Raw genomic sequence first — 14,073 nt, 5'->3', positions numbered from 1 at the left:
ATGCAGGGGTGTTGAGTCATGGACTGTAACCGGTGTGTATTTCTGTCACACCAATCAACAAAATGTCAATCACTGAGCTCAAAACAAACAGAAGACCACACCTCCTATTCAGGACAGGACCCAACAGTAACTGGATTTGGGAATGACTAAGGACGGGAATGGCGGTTTTCCTTTTCCTCAGATGAATAGATGTCTGATTGGCTCTGAGGGCACAGCGAGGCCAGTATCAGGCAGGCACTTCCTGGAACAGGGTTTCCTTCCGGCTACGACAGGGGCCTCTGCTCTGATTAAAGACCAGAATGACAAGGGACACCTGAAAGAAACAGCAGCTAATCAGACAGGAGACATGCACGCACAACGCACACAGTTCACACAGAGGAAAAGTTAACATGTCCATGCACGCTGACAACCCTGGAAAGAAACTTGTCAGCAGAAACATACATCACACAAACATACAGCCTTTAATCAAGATGGGAACTTCTCTCACCGAATGTTTGTCAAATAATGGTGTGTGTGTGTGTGTGTGTGTGGGACTGCTCTGCTAAACTTGATTTCCCAATGCCTGCTGCTCCGGATACCACAAAAACACCCCGCTGCCTCTATTGTCTGCCTCCCAAGGAATTCCCAACCTCTCCCCTTCGCTTGATTAGCAGCTTACCCGATCGCGTGATCCTCTCTTGACTGTCGGACTCTCCCCACGTTGAGAAAAACACATGTTGTTGCAACGATACAAAATCTGAATTACAGATCATTGGAAGCACATGTCCTCCCATTTTCCCTCCAAGATGATGCAGATGTACAAGGGGAAAATCTGGAATTTGAAAAACATGTCAAGATAGAAATGAGCGCATACTGGTTTTCCATTTGCACTGTCACAGTGATGCATGAACCTCCTTATACATACTGTAGACACATGCCCAACATAGACAATATACGTCATTCTATGAAGCTGCATTTTGTTGATTTCCTAGCAACAATGTATCTATTTTGATGGAATCGTTTGTGTGTCTCAGCGGGGTACTGCTGGATTAAGACGATGGAAAATTTCAGCTTTGGATCATGTCTATGTTGTGCTCTGCAATTTCTCCACATTTCCCTGTTCCAAAGGCTTTTCTCCGTCTTCTCTAATTGCGATTTACACCTCTTCCTTTCAACTCTCAATCGTTTCATCCAACCATCTGGTGCCCCTTTCCCACTGAGCTGAGTTCGCTACTAACAACCCACAGCTGGGCTCACACACACATCCATTTACTCTAAAGTTAGCAGAAATGGCCGGCAGCAAGTGATCCCCAAGTCTATCTCTCAAATGCTTAGCTTAAGAGACAGCGTGGCCTAAGGGTTGGGGTGGCTGACTGGGTAATGTTGTCCCAGCATTACTTAGGGCTTGTCGGAGGCTGATCGCTGGCAGATGCTGTTTGTGTAATGGCAGAAGGTCACAGCAGGGTAAACCAGGGGCGACAGGAGAGCTGCAGATTTGCAGAAAATAGAACAGACGTTGTTTCTAAGCATGTCCTGGATGAATGCAGAACACAGAGCAGGTCTCTTTGGTCGTGAGCTGAGATCCGAACCCTGGTTCCTTCTCCTGTCAGGGCATCGGGCCTGGACACTGTCAGCCACCGGAGGTACACAGTTTCCAGACGGAGAGTATTTTAGCTGACTGAGTCCTTGTTGGAGCCCTTTCACACCTCTTAGAGCAAATCTAACATGTCATGAGGCCAGAGGATTGATTGTTAATCTTAACAGCCTGGGATAATTTTAGATTCCTTCATTCTCGCCGTGCCAGCACATGTGGCCTGTCCGTTTGACTGCTGAGGAGATCCAGAACACTTTCTTTCTTCCCTAAGTTCTCCATTTTTCTTCCACTCTAATTTTTTTTCTCCTTTATTTCTCTCCCTCCTCTCGCTTCCTGGAGCTAATTTTCAGAATGATTTCATGGCCACAGAATGTCCTAATTGCAGAGAGCTGGTCTCCTTCGCTGCGGGGCTACTTTTTAGGCCTGGTAGTTCAGTGTGCGTGGGGTTGGTGTGTGTGTGTGTGTGTGTGTGTGTGTGTGTGTGTGTGTGTGTGCGTGTGCGCAAAAAGGAGGGAATCTAGGTTTTGGGGTGGGTCGGGGAGTTTTAAGGCTGGGGTACCTGTCATTTTGATGGACGTCTGAGGGACCTGACTGCCCTTGCGCCCCTGACCTCCTTCTTCAGCCCTCCTCTGCGCCAACATCTCACTCTGTCAGACAGTTAAACCCAGGTGGGGGGACAAGATGTGTGTGAGAGAGTGTGAGTGTGTGTGTGCCAAAGAGCGACATAGAACAGGGGCTTCTTCACAGAGTTTAAAAACACTCTTAAACTCTGCTCGTAATGTCTCAGACGGTGCCATAAAGTAACACAGGTCTCTTTTTGCATGTTTTGCTCAACATTCGTAATTCCCTCTTGATAAAATCAAAGAAGAAGAATTCCCATTATCATCTCCTCTGTGTAATTATGTAATTTGGAAGTCTATGCATTTGGATCACTTTTTCCACTCGCTCAGTTTGAAGTTAATAAGTTTTGTCTCATGGCTTATGCAATAGTGTACGTGTGTGTTCATACGCGTTTGTTCACGTGAGTATTCTCTGTGTAACACGCCATTATTTACACACGCTCTTTCTAATTTCACACTTCACACACTTTCTGTCATCTGCTGGAAATAGAAAAATGAAAAAACAGGCGGCAGCGGTTGATGAAAGTGAAATTGAAAAATGAAAAGAAGTCAGGTCGCTGGGAAGGAGGGAGCGCTGTCGATGGTTTAGCCCTTGGACGTGTGATGGAAACCAATCACCGTGGAAACAGCACGAATCAGCAGACCCCATCGTAACCCTCAAACACACAAATGCAGTAGATGCACACACCTCGACGCGCACACACACAGGCAACCTCAGTATTGCTCTTTCGGCTGAGCTCTGTACTGTTAAATGAACACGATGGGTTTCCCCGGCTGCTCAGAGGTTCCATTAAACACACACAGTCAATCTGATACACAGGCACGCACACACACGAAACCAACACACCGCAGCAACTACTCCACTGTGCATAGGCCTTCAATGTATCTTCCCATGCGCTCTTGTTTGGCTGCCTTTTCTTCTTCTCAACCTCAAATCTGCTTCAATTATTCCCTCATTTTTTCCCTTTCCTCTTCTCTCTGTCCTTTCTCTCCTCCTCCTTACCTAACATTTCCCTGTCAGATGGTTGTGGCAGGGACTAGCGGCCTAGTGGTGGGGGCTCTGTGGTGATGGGAGGGAATGGGGGTGGGGGGGCTGTCCATGTCTGTGCCTGACAGGAGCGGGGCTGCCTATACACTGTCCAAACGGGCCGAGCCGTCACTCCTGATTAGCCCTCGTGCTGCACAGAGCCAGGGAGTCGAGGGTCTCTGGAAGCCATTACTCAGCCAGTGAGTGAGTACCCTGTCCCCTCCTCTCACCCTTCCAACCTTCCCTCCAGCCCCCCACCACCCTCCCCTCTGGCTCAACTTAATCACTCACAGCTGAGGAGAGCTAGAGGAGTAGGAGGGGGAGGAGGAGGGGAGCAAAAGGGTGGAACCGTGGCTCAATCAGCAACAAGTGCGATTGATTCCTTTTTGAGTGCTTGACTTTTCATTCCCATCAGTAAGAGAACACACACTGACACACACACCACAACCAACACAACAACACACACACACACACACACACACACACACACACACACAGGTATATAACACAACAGGCACATTTGCCCCCCGACGGTGAGCTGCCATGTTTTGTGAGAGGAAACTCTGCCTCACAGGAACAGGAAATGAAGGAGTAGACACATACACAGGCTGCCTTGTGTCACCATGGGTACCAGCCGACACCACACACAAACACACAACAAACACCACACAACAACACCACACACACACACACACACACACACACACACACACACACACACACACACTCACAGTGGCCTATGTCCACCCCCAGCTGGAGCATGTTAAAATCAAGACTGCTGGTCCAGCTTGTCTTTGTCAGAAATCTGATGTCACATGCAAGCTGATGGCTGGGCACATTTTCATGTGTGTGTGAGTGTGCAAAAGTGTGCAGACTGGTAACAAGGCCAAAGGATGCTGACCAATGGTGACACGCCAACCCCAGGCCTCCATGTTTTTCCAGAATCCTTCTCTTCCGTTAGCAGCTACCCGTGATGGCTGCTGGGTGGGCACGAGTCAGAGCGAGAAACCTAAGCCATCATCAAACACACAATAATCAGCCGCATGGACACAAACACATTCCCAGTTAATATGGATCAACACAAAGATCCAACGCCCAATAGCTGTCTGACAAGCTAAAATTATGGGAAAAATGTTTTGGGCTAAGTTTAAGCTGCAAACGTCTACCGCAAATTCAAAATATACAGTAAAGCACTGTAAATGAAATGTCAATACCCATAATGCAATGTTTATTACAGTAATTAACCGGAAAAGAAAATTATGGTATTTTACTGGGCCATTTGTGGTAAGTAACTGTAGAAATTACAGCAAAGTCTAACAGTGTGTTGTTAACAGCGAAAGTGCTTCAGAAGCTCATGTGTGGTAAAAGGAGACAGTCCGTCTGGGAAAAACTGACAGCATCTGTTGCCCAGAAATGACATACTGATACCTACTGTACATGTTTAAATTTAAGTGTCACAGCCCTTTAGCAGACAGGTTCATTTACCAGATAGTCTTGGATGTCCCTCTCCTTCCACCTTCTTTGTGTCGCTGTTGTAAACTCCATTCTCTTCAGGAAACAACAACCAGAACCTCCGAACTAGCAAGTTACACGCTGCAAGGGGATGTTTTAAAGAAAATTCAGATTCACAAGGCAGGCCTGCTCGGTTCTTTCCGGGACTGATTGTAAAGATTTACAAAACATGTGTTTGTGGCATTTACTGTCTAACTAGAAAGTTTTGGTACCTAGTGGTGGGGATTTGTATGGACAAACATCACAGGTAGGAGCAAAATACGTTTAACCGTGTATCCAGCTAAATAATATAGCTTACGTTACTGTATTGTGTGAACAGCTAACTTATCATTGATATTGTATGTGGCATTTTCTTTTGCAGGTTCAAACTGTTCCAGCAAAACAAGTTCAAGACCATTTTTGCGACCGGAGCGCACTTCCCAAGACAGTTAAATAATGCAAACAACCCAGACCATTTTTTTTCTCCTATACAGGAGTGTATGTGGGGAGGGGCCAGACCTTACTCCACAGAGCTGTGGAGATAGGTATCGCAATGCAAGTCTAGCCTTAACAATAACCAAAACCTTAAGCATTGGTGTTGTCCAACGCATTCTTACTCCCAACTTGTGAAATACAGGAGCTTGGTCAGTTTCCCTCAGCGTCTGATACTGAGACACAAGGCACTCTTTAGCATCTGTATGAGAAACTTCTAACTAACTTTGTGTCCAGTGGAAACCAAAAATTAAAGTTGACATATTTTAACTCATATACTTAAGTTGACTTACTTACGTAACATGCTTATTTTAAGCCAAACCACAACACTTTTCGAAACCTAACCAAGTAAATTTGTTTGAATTCACAAATTTAAAGCCCCTGAAAAAGTGTTGAAGTCCATCGGACTAAAATGTGGACGCCAAGGGATCCTGACCAAGTGTCCACTTGCAACGAGTGGGGGGTGAGAATGTGTTGCGTTGTCAGATCATAAAACTGATTTATTTTTCCAACGATGATTTGGACAGCACAGTTAAATTATGTGACCCTGTTTATAGGGGCACGAGATCAGTAATATGTGTTGTTCTAGAGTGCATGGACAAACAACGTATTTTGTTGTTTAATTAGGAGAACTTATTGTGTTAAAGGCACTAAAGGTCTACTTTGATTCACAGACACCCCACAGGAACGAGGGGTGGGGGGGAATTTGTGGCTCATGAGCTGAAATGGAAGATGATGGATCACATTTCTCGCTCGCCTCCGCCTCTCATCTTCTGTCTTCTGCTGTCCCTTTCCTTTCATCTTTAAAGTGCTGCGCCCAGGTGCTGAGAAAAAAAAGATGCGTTTAACTGTGTGTTTGAGAGAGTGAGACACCCACAGAGAGGCAGTGAGGTGAATGAAAACATTCCTCACCTGTCGGCGGAGGAGCACGGTTCACCTGACAGCTTATAAAGTGTGACCACGGATCAGTTTGTTGCTCTTTGGGGTAATGGTTCAGCAGTCAAAGAACTGCGAGCCATAAACCTCCAAAAGGGAGGCACCGGGGGGAAAAAAAGAAGATTGAAGGAGGAGGGGGCCAGACGAAGGAGGGGTTGGTTGCAGAGATAGTAGAGCAGATAAAGGCACATTGTTTATCTTCCAGTTCCAATTATTGAAAAACCACAGTTGCATCCCCCAGTTTTATGTTACACTTCATTATCTTTAGAACCTGGCCACGTCGGAATCCATTTAGTTTCAAAATCCATCTGCAATATCCTTGAGAAATCTCTATGAAAACACACATTATCCATTATTGTGAACATGACAGCGAATGTTTAGCCCCTGAGTCACTTTTACACCACAGTAATAGGAGTCTGGTCTATTTGCTGCTTCCACAGCTACATTTCACGCCATGCAGAAAATCAACTTAAAGGTTATATATTGTTACAAATTGAAAATAATAAAACTCCCTTCCTCTCGTCTCTCTCCAGGGGTTACAAGGCAGACAGGGTCCCTGGCTGCAGTGTGACTCGCCAGCCAATTAGTGCAAAATTTGAGCGTTGTAACGAGCCTGGGGGGAATAAGGGGAGTTTGATTACAACACCTAAACCTTCCTGTCGCCCCCAGCCAGCACCCCAAATGTCTCACTGACAGCCAAGTCACAGCTGGGGACAGCGGCATAAAATACTACAGCCAACACTACCCTCTCTGTACAGTACCATTTTTGAATAAGCAATCAATGATGTGAAAACGGGGTACAGTCTTTCTAAATTTTTTTAAAAGCATTGTTTGCATTTATTGCTGTTCTACGGCGAATAATTTATCTTTCGGGACAAGAGGCTTATTGAGGGAACTACAGACAGAGAGTGGGAGAGAGAGAAATATACAAAGCATAAGTGTCTGGTTTTTCCTACATGCCTGTTCGTGCTCAGAGCTTCATTCGGAATGCATGGCGTAAAAACCATAATAAACGGTGGGATTGAATCATTCAACAGTACTGATTTGCTTGGCCAAACGCAGGCTCGGAGTTTATTTGTCTCTGTTGTAGTGAATCAGAGCCGAGGAGAGGACTGGATTCAGTCATCCCTGTTCAAAAAATTATTCAAACAAACACACGGCTCCCACTATTTGGGGATCTTTGTAAACAACATTGTAAAAACTGAGTGAGATTGGCACTTCATCTGTGTGGGTGACATTTGATTTTCTCCCGACATGATATGTTTCATGAGGTTTGGATTTGATTCAGCAGAACTCACTGATCAGACCACAGAAATAAGATGGAAAAGAATAACTAGCACCTCTTGTCAAATGCAGTTCTGGACTAAAAGTAGAGTGTCCCAGCTTCTCAAAGTTGATCTACTAATAGCTCGCACACACACCATGTGGATTTGTCCCCTGGACGTGGCCCAAACTCCTGCAAACTCCAGGAAAAGATCCGTCGGATCATCTGGGAACGCTGTGCCCTGAAAACGACTCGACCTGGCCACCTCAGATGTCATCATGTTCCACCGTAACCCTTATGTGATACCCGCACCAAAGGATTCTGTTGATGCCAATATTATCCTCAATGTCAGCTCGGATCTGCCATCAGCCTTCTCCTAATACACAGTGACAGGAGCCCCGCTGTGAGGACCCCACTCTGTCTTCTGATCGGGCAGCCAGATGGACAGCTCAGCAGCAGGAGGGGACCTGATATCAGTGTCAGCAATCAGATCTCACCCTCTGAGAGCTTGTTTATGTGTGTGTGTCTGTGCGCGTGTGTTGGAGAGAGAGAGAGAGAGAGAGAGAGAGTGCACAGCGCCAAGTGATTGTACGGAGCATATGTGCTGACGGCGGCCAGAGTGTGTGTTGAAATGAAGATTAATGAATAAGAGACCTGAATTTGTGTGTGGACGAGACTGAAGGGTCAGTGGACACATGTCAAAGAGTGCACAAACTTGAGCTTGTGTTTACCTACTATAGTATGTGTTCATGCTGGTTTGTAAGTGCGTGTATGTTTGTGTGTGTGTGTGTGTGTGTGTGCTGCTATGTGTGTGTTTGTTTTGTGTGTGAAAAGAAGAAAAAGGAGATCATTATTTACACGTGTACATTTGTAACAATTTCAACATCTAACCTACTGACAGGTGAAAAGTCCTCTGCACCACATCTATCAACAAGCAGACAGAAAAAAATATGGTTCTCTGTCTATATATTACAAATGATAACTGTAGCTGAAATAGTGATGCACACTCTGCAAAGAATGAAACAATCCCTCAAAAGAGAATTACACTCAGCTGGTTTAATATATTTGGCAGATGTTGTTTCAAACACACGATAAATCAGAATAATGCTGTAAAGCCCTGAAGGAAGCAAAATGTTTCTGCTCTGCAAAGCCAAAGAGCATAAACAGTGTGTGTGTGTGTGTGTTTTTGTGTGTGTGTGTGTGTGTGTGTGTGCGTGTGTATGTGTGTGTGTGTGTGTGTGTGTGTTTGTGTGTGTGTGTGCAGGCCTACAAAAGATTTGTTGGTACAGAAGCTGAGTTTGTATCATTTACTGGGGCAAATTGACAATTAAACTTATAATGTTTTTGGAAGATACCACTAAGCATTTGAACGACAATTTATTGCCGCTGTTGTTTCTTAAGACGGTTTGATGGATTACAGCCACTGTTTTTTTTTTTTTATGCATGTCCCATGCACAACTAAATCAGCTTTCCCTAGGTGGTCAGGTTCATTCACTCTTTTTCAAGTGCCATAATAGGAAACAAACAATGCAAAAAGGATATTATTAATGGCTCAACTGACAACTGTTGTGTTTCAGTTAATAAAATCAGTTCATCAAGCTGATGATTACATTCTGCAATGTGCCAATATCTGATATTTACATTGCATTCCAGTCACTGGATGGCTCACTTCCATTTTGAATAAAGGAATAGTTTGACAATTTGGAAAATATGCTTAGCTTTGTTTCTGTACAAAAACTAAAGAACCCCCGCCCCCGACAGTTTTCCTTTTTGTAAGGGTTTTGTGCGGTGTCTCTTGGCTTAGGAATCATTTCCTTGCTCCGTGCCAGATGAGGAAGTCCCTGATCGTGGATTTCTTTATCATTGGACATAGCCAGGCTAGCTGTTCCATGGACAGACACGACAGTGGTACTGAATTGTCTTAATTCTCTGCAAGAAAGGGAATAATCACATTTCCCAAAATGTCAAACTGTCCATTTGCTAACATAGAAACGAAAGTCATGATGTCAGTCCAAAGACTAGTGTGTGAAATTAGTGATGCACTTTTAACTTGAAAATGTACATGGGGAACGACTGGGGACTGTCCAGTCATACTGAAGCTGCAGCCTGTCATAATTACATCTATGAGTAGATTTGTTTTCTGGATGTGAAATTTAACATTCATAAGTGTTGACAGTTACAAGCCAACAATGAAGCAGTGCTGCTTGATGCCTGTGTTGAATGTGCTGTATCCACAGTAAATATGCCCTACCATTGATTAATATCACAGCCTCTACAAGAAAGTTTGTCTCAAATGACAAAAGACAGTAAATTATGAAAACAAACAACACCGGGGACATAAATAGCAAGACGTCAACACTCACAGCAAGACACTGACAAAAGCCTTATGAGGGCTGGATGCACACAACATAATTATGAAGGAGAGGTGTACATGTATTAGTCAAACTTCCCCAGCCCTCTTTTCAATCCTGTGTGTGTGTGTGTGTGTGTGTGTGTGTGTGAGTGTGTGTGTGTGTGTGTGTGTGTGTGTGTGTTTTTGATGGGAAGTGTGCATGGAGAGCTCTTCTTCTGCTCTCTCATTCCGCCTTTCAACCACACCATTGATATAGTAACGGGGCTAGGCAGGGAGCGAAGGGATCTACCCTTTTCAACGTCAGATGGCTCTATTGAGAAGAAGCAGGAGAATGCCAGTCCCCCCCCCCCCCCCTCCGTCCCACCATCCCACCCCTCCTTCCTGCTCATCCACTCAAGTGGAAGAAATCGGAAGTCCAGCCTCCAACAGAGAGCCAGGACTACTTCTGATGCTGGTTCTCACTTACTTTGGAAGTTGTCAACACTTCAGGTTGAGCCATATAATTAGTAAAAATAAATTGGCAGTATTAGCCAGAATTGGTAGTCGATGTCTTCATTCTACTGTTACCCGAGAAATTATCAATCTGTTGCTTTAATTTTCCTGTCTTCTTTTTACTTTGTCACTTTGCTTCTCTATTCAACTGTCTGCCTTTCCATCTATCTGTCAATTCATCCATTTATCCGGCAGCATCTGTCATTTCTCTTGTCACTTAAATCATCTGTCCATTAGGCCATCCATCTTTCAAGCTACGCACTTGTCTACATTTCATTGCATCCCTCATTCATTCATCTGTCCATCCTGTCTTTTGTGCACGGAGACGTTGTTGTGGCTTCTGCTGTGATCTCAACTTCATACTATTGAGTTATGGTGACAGATTTGAAGTAGAAAATGACTTAGCCGGCACGTGCTTTTACACAGACAAGGCCAAACACACCTGTGCATCTCATAACACACAAATACACACAGAAACCTGCTGTTTCCCATGACCTTATGTAGCTGTTGTTTTCACCTTACATGCCAGGTAAGCTGCTGCTCTGGAGCAAGTCTCTCTCACACACACACACATACACACACACACACACACACACACACACACAAACACACACAGAAGGGTTTCAGTGTGGCATAAACAGGTTGTGTAACTTCTGTGAAATGAATCACTAACTGGGTGAGCTAAAGGAATAGGGAGGATGAATTTGCTATGTGCGTGAGAGGTGGTGTGTGTGTGTGTGTAAGGGAGTGTGTGTGTGAGGGTATACATGGGGTTGACAGGGGGTTAGAAGCCATGGGGCCTCTCTTGGTCTCTCTCTTTAGCAAGTGAGTGAAATACACGCCTGGTTGTCAAGGTGACAGGCCCTGACAGCACTCTCCTACTAAACCTTCAACAGCCTTTCACCAAGGAAATACGCACACAGATCTTCCTCTCTTTCTTACAACCTCCCTCCACTCTGTTTTACCTTTTCAGAATAAAGTAGTTTCCCCTCTTGCCTCGGACTCTTCTGTCTCTGTATATTTTCCTCTGACAGCAAGTTCATACTTGGCAGCAACTCTTTGCACACACAAATCGCCTTCCCTCATGCTCAGGCAAGTTTGCACCACTCAGACCACTTGAGGTGTATTTAGATTTGCCTGTGCAAAGAAGCAAGTCGCTGCAGTTTTGCAATATGTCCAGGTGAGGGTGTTGAGAGATGAGAGAGTTAAGTCAGAAATCATACGGCAAAGAAGAGGCGAGGAAAAGGGAGGTATGAGACGGAGGGAAAAGGAATTTGCAGAGTGACTGAAAGTCATTATTATAATGTTTTGCCTTTCAATCATTTGTATGTAAGCTATCAGTCTTCCTCGTAACGGCGCTCTTTCTCTCTTGTTTCCTTGGTTTGTCTGTTTGTTTGACAGCTGGGAGGTCTGTCACCATGCAGTACCTGTCAAAGCCTGTCACAAACCTCTTTCTGCCCTGCGGGTGTACACACACACACACACACACACACACGCACGCACACACACAGAAAATAGAAGGATTTTTTCAATGAATCGATGTATGTGTTTGTGTGATAAACTCATCACCTATACAGTCTAAAAGTCTGGATTCTTTTAATTAGCAGGACAATGCTGCACACGGTAAGCAGTTGTTGATTTTCTCCATAGAGCACACAGTTTACTGTTAATGTATTCTGCAAATTCAATCCTTTTAGCCTGCAGATTGAATATGTAAACACATGGCGTAATCACCATGGTGAAAGCTTGCTGGATGTAGCTCTAGTGACCTGTTTCCCAAAGAGTATTTAATTGTAGAGTTGTCAGTGGGTTTCTGCCGGTTACGCTGGGAAGGGTCTCCTTGAATGCTTCCATGTTAACTCGTCTTCACTTTCACAAGCAGAAATGAAATTCCAGACTCATTTGCAATAAGGACATCAAATGCAAATTGCTTGCACATGATTTGAAAAACAGACGTTGCCTCTTCAGATGGGACATTCCCTATCAAAACACCACCCAAACAAACAAGGCACCTATTTGGCTGAAAGAAGTGTTTAGTGAGTAAGTAATTATCAACATGGTTGTTGTGATTGTTAAAATTATGTACACCCCATGTATTGATAACACTTGTTTATTTAAACCCAGGTAAGTTCCATTGAGGTTTGAAATCTTTTTTTGCAAGGGAGACTTAGCCAAAGTCTGACAAACTTATACGTCCAATACTAACAGGTAACAATACTAAAAATAAGACTAAAAGTAGGCTCAGAACAGACGGTTGATATTCATCTTACACTGTACATTAGGCACAGACAGCAGATTTATGCCTAATGATCTGAGATAATGTCAATAAAGTCTGTGTAATACTTTCTATATGATACAATAAACATTTTTGCAGAATGGCTTTATAAATAGAAAATATATAACGGCTCAGTCATCAGAGATGCTCAGCCAAATCAAGAACTTGTTGGTGAACTTGAATTCTCTATGAAATGCAATTTCGCCTGCTTTTTGTCCGCTGACATCAATCATCTGAGCCTTGTTATCACTTCCCTGAATATCTTAATGATCTATAAATGCTCACTTATTTTGTTTTTGCCCTTACCATCTGTCCTTCTGGAAGCATACCTGGGGAAATAAAAGAAAATGAAATGACTCCGAGCTGTACTCTTCTTCATCACATCAGGCCGATACATACAGATGTAAGGCAGATGCATCAGATGAATCAAATGCGATGCAAATAATAACATGACAAACACATTCCCACATACATTGTATATAAACACATCTTTTGCATGCAGAACAATTTATTACATTTGAAAAACTAAAGACATAAAGATCAACTTGCATCCGCTGTGACTGATGAAACTCTATTTCATTTGTTTCTTTTTATGGATATTCTATTTTTCAAATATCAAAGCCTATTTGCCAATGCCTGCATTTGTTAGCTTTAACATTTCCTGTGTTCACATTAAACCTCTAAGCACTTAAAGGACACCTAAGCCCCGGGGCTGAGCTGTGTCGGCCTTTGGGAACCGGCTGACTGACAGACTCCTTCATTAATCTGAGGCCTCTGACAAATGTCTGTCAGCAGCTGAGGGGGATTTCCACACTTTCTGTCTGGTTGTGTTTGAGAACACAACCGCTCATTAGCGCGAGGCATACATTTTGACGCGGGATCTCTCATCAGTGGCTGGCTTGACGTTGGCCGTCTCTGAGCTAATTCAGGTGTTTCCCTTTGAGCTGAGCGATCATCAATTTAAGGCAGACAGCTAAACAGTTGCATGCATTCACACTCACACCTACAAAGGTCAACAATCCTTTCTGAATCACTTTTAAAAGCAGACTTAAACATTTGCAAACCTGTCCGCACAATCCAGAGTGTAAACAGTCAGCGACAATGAGATTGCATAGGTTACACATGAGTCGATACAACAAAAGCCTCAAACTGATGATCTTTGCATAAAAGAATCTGTAAAGAGCAAATACTGACTTGTTGTCATTGCATCTGATACTGAATTGTTATTTCTTTTTCTCATTGACATGTTATCACCTTATAAAGTTGCTAACGTTTTGGCAATCAGATGTAACCCACGTCAAGCAGACACAAACTAACATTAGCATTCATAGAGAGTTGTATTTCAGTCAATGTTTATGTATTTTTTAGCTCTGTTTTTGGTCTCCTCCAACTCCTGAGAAAAAATAATTGGCTCTTTATATGCTCCACTGTGTTCACCAGCTAGTCGCTAACTTTCAACATTTAGATGATGATGTGAGAAACATGGATCAGTCTTGCTCTTTAAAAGTAAAGCGACCCACCCACACATAAACTTTTAACATATGTCAACA

Source organism: Etheostoma spectabile, chromosome 14, assembly GCF_008692095.1.
Source record: "Etheostoma spectabile isolate EspeVRDwgs_2016 chromosome 14, UIUC_Espe_1.0, whole genome shotgun sequence".
Taxonomy (NCBI): domain Eukaryota; kingdom Metazoa; phylum Chordata; class Actinopteri; order Perciformes; family Percidae; genus Etheostoma; species Etheostoma spectabile.
The sequence above is the reverse complement of the archived record's forward strand: the minus strand, read 5'-3'. Positions refer to the sequence as shown.